Source organism: Bufo bufo, chromosome 10 (genome assembly GCF_905171765.1).
Source record: "Bufo bufo chromosome 10, aBufBuf1.1, whole genome shotgun sequence".
NCBI lineage: Eukaryota > Metazoa > Chordata > Amphibia > Anura > Bufonidae > Bufo > Bufo bufo.
The window spans coordinates 133,649,321-133,669,917 of record NC_053398.1 but is presented as its reverse complement, the minus strand read 5'-3'; positions in this window follow the sequence as shown (position 1 = coordinate 133,669,917).

Below are 20,597 nucleotides of genomic sequence, written 5' to 3'. Positions count from 1 at the left end.
CGCATGCAGACTGAAGACTCACTCATGTGAAAGAGGCCTAATGGTGTGCAATGTTCCCAGTGTAAGCTCTTGTTTCCCTTCTTGTGGTTTTGGCCACTGGTTAGCCCTGGTATAAGTCTCCATTAGGCCCATTTGCTAATGCTTTATGTTCTGTTATAAAATCTAAGGAACAGTGTCTCTGACTGTAAGCTCTGCAGGAGAGAGCTTCCTTTCCCCCAGAAGTTCATGCACCGTTTGTCATGATTACATTACAAAACATATTGTTCTTTAAGCATGAGCTGTTACTGTCATTAAGTGCAATCTCCTCTTGTAAACCAAATCCCAAGTGCATATTATTGATCCATAGATATTTTAATGCATTTTTTACTGACCAGCGTGTCAGCGTTAAAGAATATGGGCAAAATTAGTTATTTGATCGGCTGTTTTGATTAATGGTGTGCCTCTGCTCCATTACACATGACAGCATTATCAGAATCATCCGTCGTGTCGGCTTGTGAAAAACGTCATATTCGTCTTTCTCTAAATATTCAAATGCCAACTCCAAAATGAAACTGTGTGCGGATGTGAAGTCGTAATTTATTTATGTGGCTTTTTTTTTCTTTAGAACAAACTGTTGTCATGTTTCCGAAACAGGAAAGGCGACAAGGTTGACTCTCTGCACAAATCAATGTTTTCTGGCTCAGGGGGAAAAATATAATCAGGATTCAGACGCTGACCTTGTCCAGAGTAAAACTTGTCTTACAATAATCGTGGACTGTCCAACAAATCATTATGAACATTATCCTGTATCCTGTGGAGAACTTATAAAAGCGCTATAACGTGCTCCAGCCTTTATAAAAAATATGTGTATGTACATGGCGAGGACAAGCGCAGCATCAATCAACCTGCTCGGCCTGTGTACAGAATTTTACAGATCTATACGTAAAATGCCATTAAAGGGGTTTTCTGACTTTTTTATACTGATAACCTATCCTCTGGATAGGTCATAAGTATCTGATCGGTGGGGGTCTAACACCCAGGACCCCCACCAATCAGCTGTTTGAGAAGGCACCAGTGCTTCTGTTAGCATAGTAGTTTTTTCGCAGCTTATACTAGGCCAGTGATATCACATTCATCATTCACGTGGCCTACGTGTAGCTCAGATACCAAGCTCAGCCGCTATACGATGTATGGCGCTGTGCTTAGGTGTGAGGTGGCAGCGTCGCCCACTAGAGTGCCATGGTCTTCTGAAACAACTGATTGACAGGGGTCCTGGGTGTCAGACCTCTGCCAATCAGATACTATCCTGAGGATGGGTTATCAGTATAAAAATGTTTAAAAAAACTTTAATTCAAGACAAAAAATTTCCATTTCTGCATTCAACACAAATAGCTGGATCCCAGATTGGCTGGCCAAGAGTCTAAATGCGGAAGAATACAGCACTAAACTTTAGAAGCATCATACATGGGCCATACATTTTCTCGGTCGTTGGCATTGTTGACTTTCAGCACTGGAATCCTGGGTTTAAATCTGACCAAGAGCAACATCTGCATGAAGACTGTGTGTTCTCCCTCTGTATGCAACCATTTCATCCGGGTGCTCTGGATGCCTCCCACACTGCACAAAAAGGAAGACTGATCGATTAAAGGGGTTTCCCAGGAACTAAATATTGATCAGCCAGCCTCAGGATAGTTTGATTCCAAGAATTCCTGACTGATCAAATGTTTGAAGGGTCTGCGGCACTCGGAGGAGAGCTGTGGCCTCTTCATACTATTCCAAGCACAGCACTATACACTGCGTGCAGAATTATTAGGCAAATGAGTATTTTGACCACATCATCCTCTTTATGCATGTTGTCTTACTCCAAGCTGTATAGGCTCGAAAGCCTACTACCAATTAAGCATATTAGGTGATGTGCATCTCTGTAATGAGAAGGGGTGTGGTCTAATGACATCAACACCCTATATTAGGTGTGCATAATTATTAGGCAACTTCCTTTCCTTTGGCAAAATGGGTCAAAAGAAGGACTTGACAGGCTCAGAAAAGTCAAAAATAGTGAGATATCTTGCAGAGGGATGCAGCACTCTTAAAATTGCAAAGCTTCTGAAGCGTGATCATCGAACAATCAAGCGTTTCATTCAAAATAGTCAACAGGGTCGCAAGAAGCGTGTGGAAAAACCAAGGCGCAAAATAACTGCCCATGAACTGAGAAAAGTCAAGCGTGCAGCTGCCAAGATGCCACTTGCCACCAGTTTGGCCATATTTCAGAGCTGCAACATCACTGGAGTGCCCAAAAGCACAAGGTGTGCAATACTCAGAGACATGGCCAAGGTAAGAAAGGCTGAAAGACGACCACCACTGAACAAGACACACAAGCTGAAACGTCAAGACTGGGCCAAGAAATATCTCAAGACTGATTTTTCTAAGGTTTTATGGACTGATGAAATGAGAGTGAGTCTTGATGGGCCAGATGGATGGGCCCGTGGCTGGATTGGTAAAGGGCAGAGAGCTCCAGTCCGACTCAGACGCCAGCAAGGTGGAGGTGGAGTACTGGTTTGGGCTGGTATCATCAAAGATGAGCTTGTGGGGCCTTTTCGGGTTGAGGATGGAGTCAAGCTCAACTCCCAGTCCTACTGCCAGTTTCTGGAAGACACCTTCTTCAAGCAGTGGTACAGGAAGAAGTCTGCATCCTTCAAGAAAAACATGATTTTCATGCAGGACAATGCTCCATCACACGCGTCCAAGTACTCCACAGCGTGTCTGGCAAGAAAGGGTATAAAAGAAGAAAATCTAATGACATGGCCTCCTTGTTCACCTGATCTGAACCCCATTGAGAACCTGTGGTCCATCATCAAATGTGAGATTTACAAGGAGGGAAAACAGTACACCTCTCTGAACAGTGTCTGGGAGGCTGTGGTTGTTGCTGCACGCAATGTTGATGGTGAACAGATCAAAACACTGACAGAATCCATGGATGGCAGGCTTTTGAGTGTCCTTGCAAAGAAAGGTGGCTATATTGGGCACTGATTTGTTTTTGTTTTGTTTTTGAATGTCAGAAATGTATATTTGTGAATAGAGTTGAGCGAACACCTGGATGTTCGGGTTCGACGAGTTCGGCCGAACTTTCGAAAAATGTTCGGGTTCGGGATCCGAACTCGACCCGAACTTCATCCCGAACCCGAACCCCATAGAAGTCAATGGGGACCCGAACTTTTGGGCACTAAAAAGGCTGTAAAACACACCCGGAAAGGGCTAGAGGGCTGCAAAAGGCAGCAAAATGTAGTTAAATCCCCTGCAAACAAATGTAGATAGGGAAATGATGAGTTAACATAAAATAAATAAAAATTAAACAATATTAATTGGAGTGAGGTCCCATAGCACAGAATCAGGCTTCAAGTCACCCACCAATGGAGAAGGTCACTTACTATTATTTTGACCACAGCACCCAGACAAAGGAGAGAGGTCCCACAGCAGAGAACCAGGCATCATATCACCCACCACAGGAGTAGGCCACCATTTAGTTACTTTGACCCCTACACCCAGACGGAGGAGAGAGGTTACACAGCAGAGAATCAGGCATTTAGATCACCCACCACAGGAGTAGGCCACCATTGAATCTGACCCCGGCAACCATGTCAGATGGCACAAGCATAAGCTTTATATCAATCAGCACAGGAGAAGGCGACTTTGACAGACTTTGACCCCTACACCCGGACGGAGGAGAGAGGTTTCAAAGCAGAGAATCAGGCATTTAGATCACCCACCACAGGAGTAGGCCCCAATTTAATGGGACCCCGGCAACCATGTCAGATGGCACAACCATCAGCTTCATATCAATCAGCACAGGAGAAGGCACCATTGAGTTACTTTGACCCCCGCACCCAGGAAGAGGAGAGAGGCACCACAGCACATATTCTGGCATCATATCAGCCACCACAGGAGAAGCCACCATTGAGTTACTTTGACCCCTGCACCCAGGAAGAGGAGAGAGGCCCCACAGCACATATTCTGGCATCATACTAACCACCACAGGAGAAGCCACCATTGAGTTACTTTGACCCCTGCACCCAGGAAGAGGAGAGAGGCCCCACAGCACATATTCTGGCATCATATCAGCCACCACAGGAGAAGCCACCATTGAGTTACTTTGACCCCCGCACCCAGGAAGAGGAGAGAGGCACCACAGCACATATTCTGGCATCATATCAGCCACCACAGGAGAAGCCACCATTGAGTTACTTTGACCCCTGCACCCAGGAAGAGGAGAGAGGCCCCACAGCACATATTCTGGCATCATACTAACCACCACAGGAGAAGCCACCATTGAGTTACTTTGACCCCTGCACCCAGGAAGAGGAGAGAGGCCCCACAGCACATATTCTGGCATCATATCAGCCACCACAGGAGAAGCCACTATTGAGTTACTTTGACCCCCGCACCCAGGAAGAGGAGAGAGGCACCACAGCACATATTCTGGCATCATATCACACACCACAGGAGAAGGCCTCTTTCAGTGATTTAGGCCTTTGGACCCAGACAGAGGAGAGAGGCACCACAGCACATATTCTGGCATCATATCAGCCACCACAGGAGAAGCCACCATTGAGTTACTTTGACCCCTGCACCCAGGAAGAGGAGAGAGGCCCCACAGCACATATTCTGGCATCATATCAGCCACCACAGGAGAAGCCACCATTTAGTTACTTTGACCCCTGCACCCAGGAAGAGGAGAGAGGCACCACAGCACATATTCTGGCATCATATCAGCCACCACAGGAGAAGCCACCATTTAGTTACTTTGACCCCTTCACCCAAACAGAGGAGAGAGGTTCCACATCAGAGAATCAGGCATCATATCAACCACCACAGGAGTAGGCCACAATTTAGTTTATTTGACCCCTGCACCCAGGAAGAGGAGAGAGGCCCCACAGCACATATTCTGGCATCATATCACACACCACAGGAGAAGGCCTCTTTCAGTGATTTAGGCCTTTGGACCCAGACAGAGGAGAGAGGTCAGAGATTAGCTTCATATCCCCCAGCACAGCAGAAGACCGCTTTATTTGACTTAGGCCTCAGCACCCAGACAGAAGACAGAGGTAGCATGGCAGAGGTTATGGCTTCATGTCACCCGTTAGTTTAACCGGCCACTTTCATCTGGTTAGGCCCCGGCGCCCAGACAGAGAAGAGTTTCATTCAACTGTGGGTTTCATAAAATTTGTATCAAATAAAGAAGTGGCCCGTAGCACAACAAGACATGTTTTAGGCAGTTAATAAGGACTACTCTGCACAAGGGAGGGACAGGTCCTGTGGGATCCATGCCTGGTTCATCTTTATGAAGGTCAGCTTGTCCACGTTGGCTGTGGACAGGCGGCTGCGCTTGTCAGTAATGACGCCCCCTGCCGTGCTGAATACGCGTTCAGATAAAACGCTGGCCGCCGGGCAGGAAAGCACCTCCAAGGCATAACATGCTAACTCTGGCCACGTGGACAATTTCGAAACCCAGTAGTTGAATGGGGCCGAACCATCCGTCAGGATGTGGAGGGGTGTGCAGACATACTGTTCAACCATGTTAGTGAAATGCTGCCTCCTGCTAACACGTTCCGTATCAGGTGTCGGTGCAGATAGCTGTGGCGTGGAGACAAAACTTTTCCACATTTCTGCCATGCTAACCCTGCCCTCAGATGAGCTGGCCGTGACACAGCTGCGTTGGCGACCTCTTGCCACTCCTCTGCCTTCACCTTCCACCTGTTCCCCTGTGACATGTGGGAATGCTCTCAAGAGCGCCTCTATCAGCGTGCGCTTGTACTCGCGCATCTTACGGTCGCGCTCCAGTTCAGGAATTAAAGTGGGCACATTGTCTTTATACCGGGGATCCAGCAGGGTGGCCACCCAGTAGTCTGCACACGTTAAAACGTGGGCAACTCTGCTGTCGTTGCGCAGGCATTGGAGCATATATTCGCTCATGTGGGCCAGGCTACCCATGGGTAAGGACAAGCTGTCCTCTGTGGGAGGCGTATCGTCATCGTCCACCGTATCCCCCCAGCCACGCACCAGTGATGGGCCTGGGCTGCCACCCCGCTGTGAACTTGCGTCATCCTCGTCCCCCTCCACCTCCTCCTCCTCATCCTCCTCGTCCTCCAGTACAGTGCCTTGGCTGGCGACTTGTGAACCTGTCCTCTGCTGCTTAAACAAACCTCCCTCTGAGCCACTTCGAACAGACTGGCCCGAAAGTGTTAGAAACGAGCCCTCATCCTCCTCCTCCTCCTCCACCTGGGCCACCTCCTCTAACATCATTGCCCTAAGTGTTTTCTCAAGGAGACATAGAAGTGGTATTGTAACGCTGATAACAGTGTCATCGCCACTGGCCATGTTGGTGGAGTACTCGAAACAGCGCAGCAGGGCACACAGGTCTCGCATGGAGGCCCAATCATTGGTGGTGAAGTGGTGCTGTTCGGCAGTACGACTGACGCGAGCGTGCTGCAGCTGAAACTCCACTATGGCCTGCTGCTGCTCGCACAGTCTCTCCAGCATGTGCAAGGTGGAGTTCCACCGGGTGGGCACGTCGCATATGAGGCGGTGAGCGGGAAGGCCGAAGTTCCGCTGTAGCGCAGACAGGCGAGCAGCGGCAGGATGTGAACGGCGGAAGCGCGCACAGACGGCCCGCACTTTATGCAGCAGCTCTGACATGTTGGGGTAGTGGTGAATGAACCTCTGCACCACCAAGTTCAGCACATGCGCCAGGCAAGGGATGTGCGTCAAACCGGCTAGTCCCAGAGCTGCCATGAGATTTCGCCCATTATCGCATACCACCAGGCCTGGCTTGAGGCCCACCGGCAGAAACCACTCGTCGGTCTGTTGTTCAATACCCCGCCACAACTCCTTTGCGCTGTGGGGCCTGTCCCCCAAACATATGAGTTTCAGAATGGCCTGCTGACGTTTACCCCGGGCTGTGCTGAAGTTGGTGGTGAAGGTGTGTGGCTGACCGGATGAGCTGGTGGAAGCAGTGGAGGAGGAAGCCGAGTAGGAGGAGGAGGCTACAGGAGGCAGAGAATGATGCCCTGCGATCCTAGGGGGCGGAAGGACGTGCGCCAAGGAACTGTCCGCCGGGGGCCCAGCCGCCACTACATTCATCCAGTGTGCAGTTAGTGAGATATAGCGTCCCTGGCCGTGCTTACTGGTCCACGTATCTGTGGTTAGGTGGACCTTGCCACAAATGGCGTTGCGCAGTGCACACTTGATTTTATCGGACACTTGCATGTGCAGGGAAGGCACGGCTGTCTTGGAGAAGTAGTGGCGGCTGGGAACCACATACTGCGGGACAGCCATGGCCATCAGCTGTTTGAAGCTGTCTGTGTCCACCAGCCGGAATGACAGCATTTCAAAGGCCAGCAGTTTAGAAATGCTGGCGTTCAGGCCAAGGGCTCGAGGGTGACTCGGGGGGAATTTGCGCTTCCTCTCTAAGGTTTGAGATATTGAGAGCTGAACGCTGCTGTGTGATATAGTGGAGACGCTAGTTGACGGTGGTGGTGGTGTCGGTGGCACATCCTCTGTTTGCTGCTCGGCAGGTGGCAACATTCCTCTCGAGGCGGAAGCCGAGGCAGCAGCGGTAGAGGGAGCAGGGGGAGCCTCAGCGAGTGCCTGGTTTTTAAGGTGTGTACCCCACTGCAGTTCATATGTGAGTACCGCTTTCTTTGACAGATTCTAGTATGGGTACATATATGTTTTCCCAACCCCAGCACATTAGTTTGCTAATTCCAGATGTATGAAACGCAGGCCTAACTGTATCTAGTATATTGAACGCCAGATAAACTAACTTGGCCTTTTTTAAATAAAAAAAAAATTCCCTCACTGGAATACTTTATGGCTTTTCACTGTATGGATTACAGATGGAATGACTGTTATATGTGAGTACCGCTTTCTTTGACAGATTCTAGTATGGGTACATATATGTTTTCCCAACCCCAGCACATTAGTTTGCTAATTCCAGATGTATGAAACGCAGGCCTAACTGTATCTAGTATATTGAACGCCAGATAAACTAACTTGGCCTTTTTTAAATAAAAAAAATTCCCTCACTGGAATACTTTCAGTCTTTTGACTGTATGGATTACAGATGGAATGACTGTTATATGTGAGTACCGCTTTCTTTGACAGATTCTAGTATGGGTACATATATGTTTTCCCAGCCCCAGCACATTAGTTTGCTAATTCCAGATGTATGAAACGCAGGCCTAACTGTATCTAGTATATTGAACGCCAGATAAACTAACTTGGCCTTTTTTAAATAAAAAAAAAATTCCCTCACTGGAATACTTTATGGCTTTTCACTGTATGGATTACAGGTGGACTGGTATTAGTAGGGGTGACACAAGCACACCCAAGTCCCTGATGTAGGATTTCTATGGCACAGACCACTATTACAAGTGATTAATGGACGTTGGGAGAGATTGTGCTGCAGCACTAGTCCCAAGATGGCCGCCGCCTATCAGCCCAGTAACATGTGCCACAAAATGGTCTGCACAACCTTTAAAAAAAATAGCCTTGGACTGTGCTGCTAAATCGCTATTGGTCTGAATCCCAGGTGTAGATGTCTGACTTGTTTGGAGCTTTGGAATGCACACTGTGGCAGCTTCTGCTGCAGCACTACAAGTCGCAAAATGGCGGCCGGCGGTCAGCCCAGGTACATGTGGATGGAAAAATCACTCTGGCCACTCTAAAAATAGCCAATCCCTATCAAAAAAGCAGCTCAGCTGCAGTTGTTCAGATGAATCACAGGTGGAGGAGAGAAATTTGCTTCCAGTTATTCAATTATCCCTGCCTATTCTCGCCCTAGCATCAGCTGCGTCTATCCCTGTTCTATTCACATCGGGAGTGAGCACGTCCCGACGTGCGCACAAGCTTATAAAGAGGCTGAGTCACATGCTGCACTTGGCCAATCACAGCCTTGCCAATAGTAGGCATGGCTGCGATGGCATCTTAGGGCAAGTAGTATGATGCATGTTGATTGGCTGCTTTGCAGCCTTTCAAAATGCGCCAAAATACATGCCGAACGACGAACCCGAACCCGAACTTTTACGAAAAAGTTCGGGTTCGGGTCCGTGTCACGAACACCCCAAAATTCGGTACGGACCCGAACTATGCTCGAACTGTTCGCTCAACACTATTTGTGAATGTTGAGATGTTATATTGGTTTCACTGGTAAAAATAAATAATTGAAATGGGTATATATTTGTTTTTTGTTAAGTTGCCTAATAATTATGCACAGTAATAGTCACCTGCACACACAGATATCCCCCTAAAATAGCTAAAACTAAAAACAAACTAAAAACTACTTCCAAAAATATTCAGCTTTGATATTAATGAGTTTGTTGGGTTCATTGAGAACATGGTTGTTGTTCAATAATAAAATTAATCCTCAAAAATACAACTTGCCTAATAATTCTGCACTCCCTGTACATTGGATAGCGGCTGTGCATGGGATTGCAGCTCTGTCCTGTCACCAGCTGAGGAAGAGGCCACAGCACTCAACCTAGCACTGCTGCCCCTCCCAAGAGCTGACTGGTGGGGCTGCTGGAAGACAGACGCCCTCCCCACGATCAGATATTGACGATGGCCTACTGTGAGCATAGATTATCAATATTTAACTACCAGAACATTCTCTTTACATGGGAATTTAGATTGTAACCCATTAATGAATACAGGTACCTAATGGGGCTGCTATCTCTGTACAGCACGATGATGAGTCGAACTGTAGCAATCTAAAAAGTTATTGAAATTACTTCACTGAAAACAGTCACTGGTCTGTAAATTATTGGTCAGGGCTTAGGTGTTTTGATTGAACTTGTACCCTGGTTACTAATTCCATTAGTTATTGTTTCACGTCATAGAGGGGAAGTGAGAAGCCCTGTGAAGGCCTCATGATGACACCCTGTTTGCTGTAATTCTTTGTTTTCCTTTTTAGACCAGCAGCCTACTCAAAGTGAAATATCACAAGTTATACCAGGTGGAAGTGCTCTTGAAACCAATAAAATTAGTGTACATTTTCCTCCTGACCTATTTCTTCTTAAACAATTCATGTGTCACTTTAACTCCTCGGTCACTGTATCGAGGGTTAGTTTCCCACAAGCTCCCGAGCCTTCAGCCATCCATCTGGCCAGTGCTTGTATCCATTTGTTTTATGTCATTTTTACACTCTGTCAGTCGACCGTCCCAACAAATCCTTCTCATTGACATGTTCCGAGTAAGTCTCCATTAATCCTCCACATTTGTTTACTTTATAAACCTCTCCGTCCCAAGCTCTTGACACTTTGCGTCTGTTTTAAGACTAAAGACATACGTGATATTCACAGAATGATATACTCCGACTTTGCTTTACTTATTGTTCCTCTTTCGTTTATTCTAGAATTGATCATTTTAAATTTGCTAAATATTGCTGACTTTTGCCTGCTTGACAAATTAATCATATCTGTAAATGGCAATTTACAGCCGAACGTTTAACATGTTGTTTTTATTTTTCTTTAAAATATCTTTACAAAATTTATGACATTTTTCAGTTTCTTATCCAAAGTTTGCTGCCTGCAGCCTCTGCGGAGATGATAGATCTCTTAGAATTGATAATATAGTGTATAAATGTTTGGCCTTTAGCCACTGAAAGGTTTCATTTCTGCACAAATTAAAACATTCTTTGCAAATTTCTGCTACTCAACCATGTACCCTTTATACTCATCGAGCCATATTGCTAAATCGAAATGTATTAATCTCAGCCCGTGACAAATTTATGGCTCCTTTCAGTTAGACTTCCATTAGTAAACATATTTGTCCCGGGCTTTCAGTAAGAGCACATGCAAGCAGACGATCTTTATTGGCTCCATAAAAAATTTTCACACTTTACCAGTAAATAACAAGAATTGTAGTTTACTGCGGCCTTAAAATAAGCATTACCCATGGAACAAAACTTTCAAGACTTCGAGAGCATAGACTGTGTTGTTTTATTGTCCTGTTTCCTTTATTTCTTTTGCAATTCTTTTATGCTACCGGTGAATGACAGCGGCCATCAGTTTCGTCATTTTTTGGCTTCGGCCCTGTCTATAGTTTCAACGAACATTAATGTAGTGAATGTCTGTAATCAGCCTTTTTTTTTAACACTCTCCTTAATATGGATGACTCTTTTATAGTAGTATCCAATTAAATTAGTAACTTCAGTAGCCTCTTCTAACACAGAGTGAGTAATTGTAATTTTGTTTGACAGTATCAGCCATAACGTTCTTATCTAAAACAGTTCAGAAGCTGGGAAAGAGAAAATTCTATCTAAATAATCAAATCTTGCCCCATACTAATTGCAAAATTAAAGGGATTGCAATATTTACGAAGCTCTTTGACCATTGCAAGTTCAATTGCAGTGAATAATCTGTCAGAGACTTACAGTTAAGGAAGTATCCACCTGTGCCCCTCCACTGATTATAGGAATTTTAAAATGAAGATGGACGGGAGCCAGTATTATAGGTAATTAGGGGGCGGGGCCTATACTCTGCGGCGGGCCCCCCTTCCCCACCGGCCCCATAGCAGCTGCGTGGTCTGCCTGTATGGGATTTATATCACACTACAAGATCTAAAAACTCTATACCAAAGATAGTGCGGCACCAGGTCTCTAAAATAACATAACATCAATTTAAGCCATAAAACTTTTACACGGCTTTTCTGTAAGCTAATCAGGGACTTATTCTTAAGCTCTTTTTGTTAGGCTACATTCACATGAATTGGAAAACCTAAAGGGTTAACAAAGTTTGTAAAATCAGTTTTAAGTAACTTGAGGGTTGTAGTTTCTACAATGGGGTCATTTATGAGGGTATCCACTATGTAAACCCAACAAAGTGACTTAAGACCTGAACTGATCCTTAAAAAGTGGGTTTTGGCAATTTTCTTAAAATTGCTTCTAAAATTCTAAGCCTAAAAAAATAAAATGACATTTACAAAATGATGCCAACATAAAGGTAATGTTAAGTAATAAATATTTTGTGAGGTTTTACTTTCTGTTTTAAAAGCAGAGAAATAGAAATTTTGAAAATTGAGAATAAAAAAAATAAAAAATTGTAAACAAAACAATCTCTGAATGGCTTGGATAAGTAAAAAAGTTCCAAAGCTATTACCCCATAAAGTGAGATATGTCAGATTTTCAAAATTAGGCCTGGTCAGGGAGGGGGCAAATGGCCCGGATGTGAAGTGGTTAAGGACCCAGGACGAGAATGCTTGTCCTAAATGGCCGGTACTTTGCCCCTCTAGGACAAGCATTCTTGTCCTGTGGTCCTTCCTCTCCCCCACGTGTGATGTTACTGACAGTCGGATCCCTGCTGCATCCACCAGCATCGGTGATGACGCCGATGCCGGTGGATTGACCCCTCATATGCCGCGGTCAGCACTGACCGCGGCATATGGGAGGTTTGCGCTCCCTCTCCTTAGCCATCGGGTCCCCGTGCTGCGGTGGCGGGGACCCGATGGTTGTCATGGCAGCCCCAATGCATTCCAAGGCCTTGGGGCCTGGCATGTATGGAGGCCTATGAGGCCCAGCCCCCAGGCTGGGTCTCCTAGGCAAACTATCAATGCAGTAAAATACAGATGTACTGTCTGCATTGAAACAGGGATCAGACCCTGTAATGTTGAAGTCCCAGAGTGGGACAAAAAAAAAAGTGAAAAAAGAATTAAACAAAATATAAATATAAAATAAAAAGGATTTAAAAAAAATAAAAAATAGGAAAGTAGACATATTGGGTATCTCTGCGTCCATATCGACTGGCTCTATAAAAATACCTAACCCCTCAGGTGAACACAGTCCAAAAAATTAAATAAAAACTGCTAAAAAAATGTTTTTTGTCTCCTTACATCACATAAAGTGTAATACCAAGCGATCAAAAAGTCATATGCACTCTAAAATAGTACCAATCAAACCGTAATCTCATACCGAAAAAAATGAGCCCCTACATAAGACAGTCGCCCAAAAAATAAAAAAAACAATGGCTCTCAGAATATTTTTTTGTTTAAAAAAATGCTGTTATTGTGTAAAACTTAAATAAATACGCCGCGTCCGTAAGAACCTGCTGTATAAACATATCACATGACCTAACCCCTCAGGTGGACACTGTAAAAAAATAAAAATAAAAACAGTGCCAAAAAGAGCCATTTTTGTCATTTTACACCACAAAAATTGCAACACCAAACGATCAAAAAGGTGTATGTCCCCCAAAATAGTACAAATCAAACCGTCACCTCATCCCGCAAAAAATTAGCCCCTAACTAAGACAATCGGTCAAAAAATAAAAAAGCTATCACTCTCAGACAATGGAGACACTTGTCACCGCCAGCTCTCTCAGAAGGTCTGGTAGACGTTCTTCTGTACGTCTTGCATGATGTTCTTTGTTTTGGTTTCACTTTGTCATCTCTTTTCCTGCTCCCAGCTGTCACCTATTTACACTGATTGCCTCCCTTTATATTCCCTCCCATACTGCCTCACTTTGCGGTTTATACTTCTTCCTGGATAGTTGTTCACTGCTGGATGCTGCTTCTCCTGATTCCTCATATAAGTCTGTTTCATTTATTTGTGTTTCCTGGCTGGCTTGATTGTAGGTGACCCTGACTCCATCTGTATTAAGTGCAGGGAGCCGGTGGTCGTGTACCCTCACTATTATAGGGTTTTCAGGTGTCACATAGTAAGGTACGGGGGCATGAGATCGTCTGCCATAAAGACCTTTACATGGGCATAGCAGTCAGGGTGAGCTCTTAGGGTTTTATAGGGGTCACCTTTATGCTCCTTAGTTTGGGATCAAGCCAGTCAGATGTTTATCCATAACTTCCAGCTATCTGCAACACCATCCGTGACAACACTAAAATATGTTTGTTTTTTTTTTGCTTCAAAACTGCTATTATTGTGCTAAAGTGAAATAAATAAAAAAAAGTAGACATATTAGGTATTGGCACGTCCGTAACAACCTGCTCTATAAAAATATTACGTAACCACTCAGGTGAACACTGTAAAAAAATAAATAAATAAAAAGTCAACAAAAGCTATTTTTTGTCACCTTTTACATCATAAAAGTGTAATACCAAGCGATTTAGAAAGTCATATGCACCCTAAAATACATACCAATAAAACCGTCATCTTATACCAAATAAAATGAGCCCCTACATAAGACAGTCGCCCAAAAAATAAAAATAAACTATGGCTTTCAGAATATGGAGACACTAAAAAAATCTTTTTTTTTTTTTTTTAATGCTTTATTATGTAAAACTGAAACAACAACAAAAAAGGTTGTCATATTTGGTATTGTCGCGTTCGTAACAACCTGCTCTATAACAATAGCACATGATCTAATCTGTCAGATGAACACTGTAAATAACAAATAAAAACGGTGCTATTTTTGTTACCTTGCCTTCTCATTGGCCCACATTTTTGTCTCCACCCGCTCCCCATAATGGGGAATGAAGTGCGCAGGCGCGGCGAATATTGTGAACGGCGCTGGATTTCTGAAGAACCTAGTGCGGGCCAGAGGGGTGAAAAGGGAGGGGTTTCATATGAAAAGCGACGAGGGGCCTGGGCACCGACCGCTTGAATGCCGCCCCTGGGCACCTTCAGAACCTAATTAACATATTGAATAAAAGTGGGGTTTTTTTTGCGAAAATAAGCGACGGACACCTATACGGTAAGTAGCATTTCAATATGAAGACTATAATGCAGATCATGGTGTTAGTGTTCTATAATGGTCAGTTTAGGTGAAAGACTCCCTTTAAACAAAACCAAGATCATACATGCCTGTCCTATCTAAGGGGCTATCCGTTAATATTCTCTTCCAAGCTCCATTATTTAAATGGTTTGTAATTATTTCATTACAAATGTCTTAATGGGCAATGCCAGAGACACTGGCTAGGACATATGTAATGTATTTTTTTTGTATGGACCCTAGATTTATGATTTTTAAAAGCTGCACAATATATATGGAGATGTGAGCAATATCTGTATATTTATAGTGTCATCCCAACTAATGGTGAGCATAATATACCTCTGTAATAAGCAGGATGGATGCTATATGCTCATACATTCCTGTTGTCGTGTCGGTCTACCTGCCATGCACAGTGCCACGGCCCAGAGGATCAGAAAGGTTACGTTCCCAGACCATGACTCACAAGCAGTCACCTTGTCAACCGATGAAATAGCAGAACAGCCATCTTCTCTAATTGGCAAAAAGCAGCTGCAAAAATTAGAGAACAAATCGCATTTTAAACAGAATAAAGTAAATGGCTGATATTGCTTCAAGGAAGTACTAATTGGCAATACCTAGCTAATGCCAGCCAGTCACAGGAAGGAAACATTAAGTTATTATTTTTAATAATGTTTACAAGTATATCCAGCCATATCCAACCAGTGAAAAATGTCAGCCCTGGGAAAAAGTGGCAGAACTACTTTTCAGTGGTGAAGCCGCTCATCTTCTCCCTGATAGCAATCATTAGTTTTATTTTTTAACCTACTGCTCAAATGAAGATGGATGAGCAGGATACTCTTAAATGCAAGCTGCTTATGGACAGAAAAATGGCTCCTCTGCTACAAAGGGGATATTGGCGGTCGAGTTCAGTTACAGGGAGAGAAATAATTGATAATTTAAAATGTACACATTGTGTGTATGTATGTGTATATATATATATATATATATATATTTAAAAAAAAAATTTTTTTTATGTATTATATTTATATATACACACACACTCCTCAACATTGAAATTGCATTACCAAGGACTAGCCGTAAGGTTATGCAAATCGAGGAAGTAGCAGATATCGCTAAGATGATCAAATTTTCAAGCACCTAGCTCCAATCTGTGGCATGTGGGAAGGGCATTAAAGCCAAACTGAAAGCAAAGTTTAGCCACATGAAACTTCAAAAATTGGATTGTCATGTAGGACGATTGTGCAATACCTCTTGTTCATTGACACTCTAGTTATCACCACTTAGACTGAGAAGGACAGAATTCTTGAACTGAGAGATCTTCATTTATCATTTCGGCAAATTGCTATGCGCCTAAGCCGAGATGTCCGCACTGTTCAACGTTGTGTGTCCCAGGGGTTGGGAGAACAACAACGAACTGGACTGACAGCAGGAGGTGCACATAGGCGAGCCTATGCATGGACAGATCATCTGATTAGAAGAATGGTGCATAGTGATCCGTTCTGTCCTGCAAGTGAAATTAGACATCATATCCTAAAGCCTAGGGCGGCAAACAGTGTCTACAAAGACGATCAGAAGCTGTTTGCACGACATTGAGCTACAAGGTAGACTTCCAGCTAAATGTATTCCATTGAGCCCATGCCATCACTATCAAAGGCTATCATAGTGCACAACATGGAGGCTGGAATGGAGGTCTGTCCTCTTCAGCGATGAGTGCCGCTTTTGTCTCAAGTGCAATAATAGCTGGAGATTGGTCTAGAGACTACTTGGTCAACACCATGAATTGTCTTTCACAAGGGAGTGTCACACCAGTCCTACTCCTGAGATTATGGTGTGCCGTGGCATAATGCACGGTAGCTGGACCCCCTAGCCTTCATTTAAGGTACACTAACAGCTTGCCGGTACATTTATTTGTTTGTGGAACTAGTGATATGGCTATTTCTCCACAGTGTCCCAAGAGCTGTTTTTCAACAGGACAATGCCAGGTCAAATGTTGCTCGTGTTACTGTAAGCAGCCTGCATGACCTAAACATGCTACCATGGCATTCAGCCTCTCTAGACTTGTCTACCATCTAGCACATCTGGCATATGCTAATATAATATACTATATATATATTAGGGATGATCTGAATGAATTTCACATCTGTAAGTGTTCCTCTACAGATGATTCTCTAATGTTCCAACAGATTAACATGGTCGCACATCCTGCGCGGCCAATGATTATCCTGCGCGTGTGCTGCGAATATTGGAACATGCACAAATGATTTGCCTAGTAAACTGAATAAGCGATTGTGCATGTGCCAGTAAAAAATTTTTGTGGTGCATGCAGATTCGTTGTTGTGGATTCATTTTGCTATCATCGCGCTTGCACTGATACTCGCTGTAGTGGCACATGCACGAAATTACCAAGGCTGCGTGAGATGTTTAGCCACTTGAATCGGCCAAAGCCGTGGGGACTCTTTCTTGAAAGTTTTTAAAGGCATAGACTCCACAAGACCTCTGAAGGTGTCCTGTGGTTTCTGGCACCAAGACATCACCAGATCCTTTACATGTCCTAAATTGCTCAGTGTGGCCTCCATGGATCAGTCTTGTTTTTCCAGTACTTTCCACAGATTTTAAGGCGGATATGGAGGCCAAGTCATTACCTTTTAAACTCTTTACAATGTGGCATCTAGGTGTTACATCTGACATACACATGATGCCAGAACCCACGATTTCCCATTAGAACATTGCCCAGAGCATCATATTGCCTCTGCTGGCTTGTTTTCATTCCCATAGTGCCTTCTCTTCACCAGGTAAGCAACTCTCGTGGAAAGGAAAATATGATTCATCAGACCAGGCCATTTTCTTCCATTGCTCCTTTTGATAGTGGACAGAGATCAGCATGGGTGCTCTGGCAAGTCTGCACTGCACAGACCCATATACAGCAAACTGTGATGTCCTGTGTGATCAGACACATTTCTGTCATACTCAGCATTAGCTTTCTTAGCAGTTTATCTACATTAGTTCCTCTGTGTGTTCAGTCCAAATGGACTAACCTTCACCCCCGTAGACACATTTATGAATGAGCCTTGGCCACCCATTACCCTGTCTCTAGTTCACCAGTTGTCCTTCCTTGGAGTCCTGGCTGTGGGGAGACTAAGCAGATGTGTGTGGCATCCAGCACAAAACTCAGTAGATGGACATGCACATTGTTATACACGTTAAACACCAGGTGGTGCCATGGTATGTAAATACATTTTATTATACCTTATCCAATATTAAATGTAATGGCATATATATTTAATATAATATTTAACGCTGGGACAACTCCTTTAACAAGAGTGGAAATAAATGATATTTTTATTGTTTAGAAATTTTTAAATTATTCTCCAACCCTGTAACGGGGAGCGGGCGACACGCTTCCCCTCTGCAGTGCCGTTGACATCCTGCTAGTGAGGAGGAGCGAGGACGCGGCCGGCGGCCTCATCTCCATAGCAACCAGAGGGCGGGGAGGACCCGGCCGCCTACGCTTCCTCGGCGTGGCCGGTGTCCTCCATCCCCTAGACAATGAGCACGAGGGTAACTTAGCGCCGATATTGATGAGTCGGCGCTCAGCTGTTCTGACTTGCGGGGGACGGGTCATGTGACGCTGGCCACGTCACATGACCTATCAGGAGGACCTATTTAAACAGGTAACCTGCTGGCCACAGGTTGCCTGTGATTGGTCTTGCTACCCTCACTAGCATTGTATATATCGTGTACTCTGTGTGTTTTGTGTTTTGACCTCGGCACTGTGTTTGACCTTGACCTTGTGGCCTCCTTGGATTTTACGTGACCTCTTGGCTTCTGACTCCGGATTGTGTTTAAACCTCAATATTGTTTTGCTCCTTGTGTACCCGCGTGACCTCCTGGCTTTGACTTTGGCTTGCCTGACTCTGTTACGGTATTCCTCTTACCTTCTTGGGCCTCTGCACATATCTAAGCGAGGGACTGCCACCAAGTTGTACGCCGTCGGTTAGGACGGGCCGTGCAAGTAGGCAGGGACAGAGGTGGGTGGAGTTTAGGGCAGCACTTATCCCCCTCTGTCATGACAAACTCTTACAGAAATAACTATTGCTAATTGCCTGTTTCTTAAACTTTTTAACCACTTTTTTCTCATTAACAGTCATTTTTACATGCTCTGTATGTTTACGCCTCTTGAGTGTCAGATCAGTAGTTTCTTCCACAATGCTGAATTACTTTTTAATAAATATATATATATATATATATATATATATTATATTTTTTTTACCTTCCCTTATAATGTGTTTTGAGATGTATTATCACTCCGACACCAATTAGCGCGATTTAATTTCAATAGCAAGTCATTTTTTTGTAATATGTTGCAACTTTACCTTGCCTTTGTAAGATGAAAGCCCCTTCCCCTTAGAGCAACGCACATTGATATAAATCACAATGTTATTCCTAATTACTGGCAATTATGTGAAAATAAAGGGATAAAAACGAGATACATCATCACTCAATAAATATCAGCTGAGCAGAGAGATTTGTGCAAAAACACAAATTTGTTTTTTTTTAATCTCCTTTTAACAGAGAAATCTTCCGTGTGTGACAGACATCACTTCCATATAACACATTGTATGTTACATAGGGTCAGCTAGAATTAAAGGCATACCTATATAATATGGCAAATGAGCCCTAGAGCAGGGCAGTATTTCAGGGCAATCCTTCTCCAGGCTGTTCTATACAATATCATCTCCCTCAGATTGATGATTTTATTTCCCAAAGGAGCTCTGAAAAATGAAAGGTGGAATATAATAAAACATTGTTTTCATGACCCACAAACATCAAAGCCCCAAAAAGCCTGTTTATGCATCTTTTTGTAACAATATTTTTATTGCTCCAATGCATCTAAAATAAAATAAAACAAGTCACAGGTGGCTCCATAGTAATTATTGCTGTGGTAGCCTCAGATTCTGGTATTGAGGCTACCACAAGGGAAAAAACAGCTCGTCTGATCACCATGTAGGAAAGCCATTTGGGCCCTAGGAGCACAATTCTCCTGGGGAAAGCCACCTCAGATTCCGTTTTCACAATTGACCACAGCAGATCGCAGAGATTAACTCCGGCGTGTCTACTGTTTAAGAGATCAGAATCCTGGCAGCTATGACACCTACTCTGCTCACAAGCAGGCACATTTTTACATGTGTAGCGCTGGTTCTGAATAGGTTAACATAGTATATTAGGTGTACTTTGTACTATTTTTTCCCCCTTCATTTTCCCAGAAATAAAAAAAATTTATAAAATAAAAATGAAGCCCCATATATTGCCAAAAAAGGACACAAAATGTATTTTAATTACCAATTTTAAAAAAAAGATTATTTGGTTGGAAACCCCACTATTAAAAATGCATCTGGTCGAGGTGAGGATAAAATGGAAAAAACATTCTCTTAGCAATTTGACATTCACATTTCTTCCAGTTACTATGAAAAAAAGTCAATAAGGTTGTTGTAAGACACAAGGGGCAGTTAAAGGAAATGTGATAATAACACAAAAACAGAAGCATTACCTTTTTATTCCCCTGATGTCACAGGTGCCTATATATACCCAAGCAACTGCTGCAGACAGTCATTGGTCTCAGTGATCTTGTGCCGTATACTGATCTGGCTACAGCAGTCACGTTGGTATACGGGCATGTTACCCTACTAAATAGAGACCAGCGGGGAGGTCTACAGCGGTGGCATTAGAACAGAGAATAAAAAGTTAACCAATGCTTCTTTTATTGTTTTATCACCCCCTCCTAATTTCTGCCCAACTCAGACCTATTCTGAGTTGGCAGACCTTCTGCCTATTCTCAGAACTGGTAAAAGAGTCAGTAACAGAATGAATTGAATCCATTGGAGGGGTGGGCACCTGCCATCTTTAACA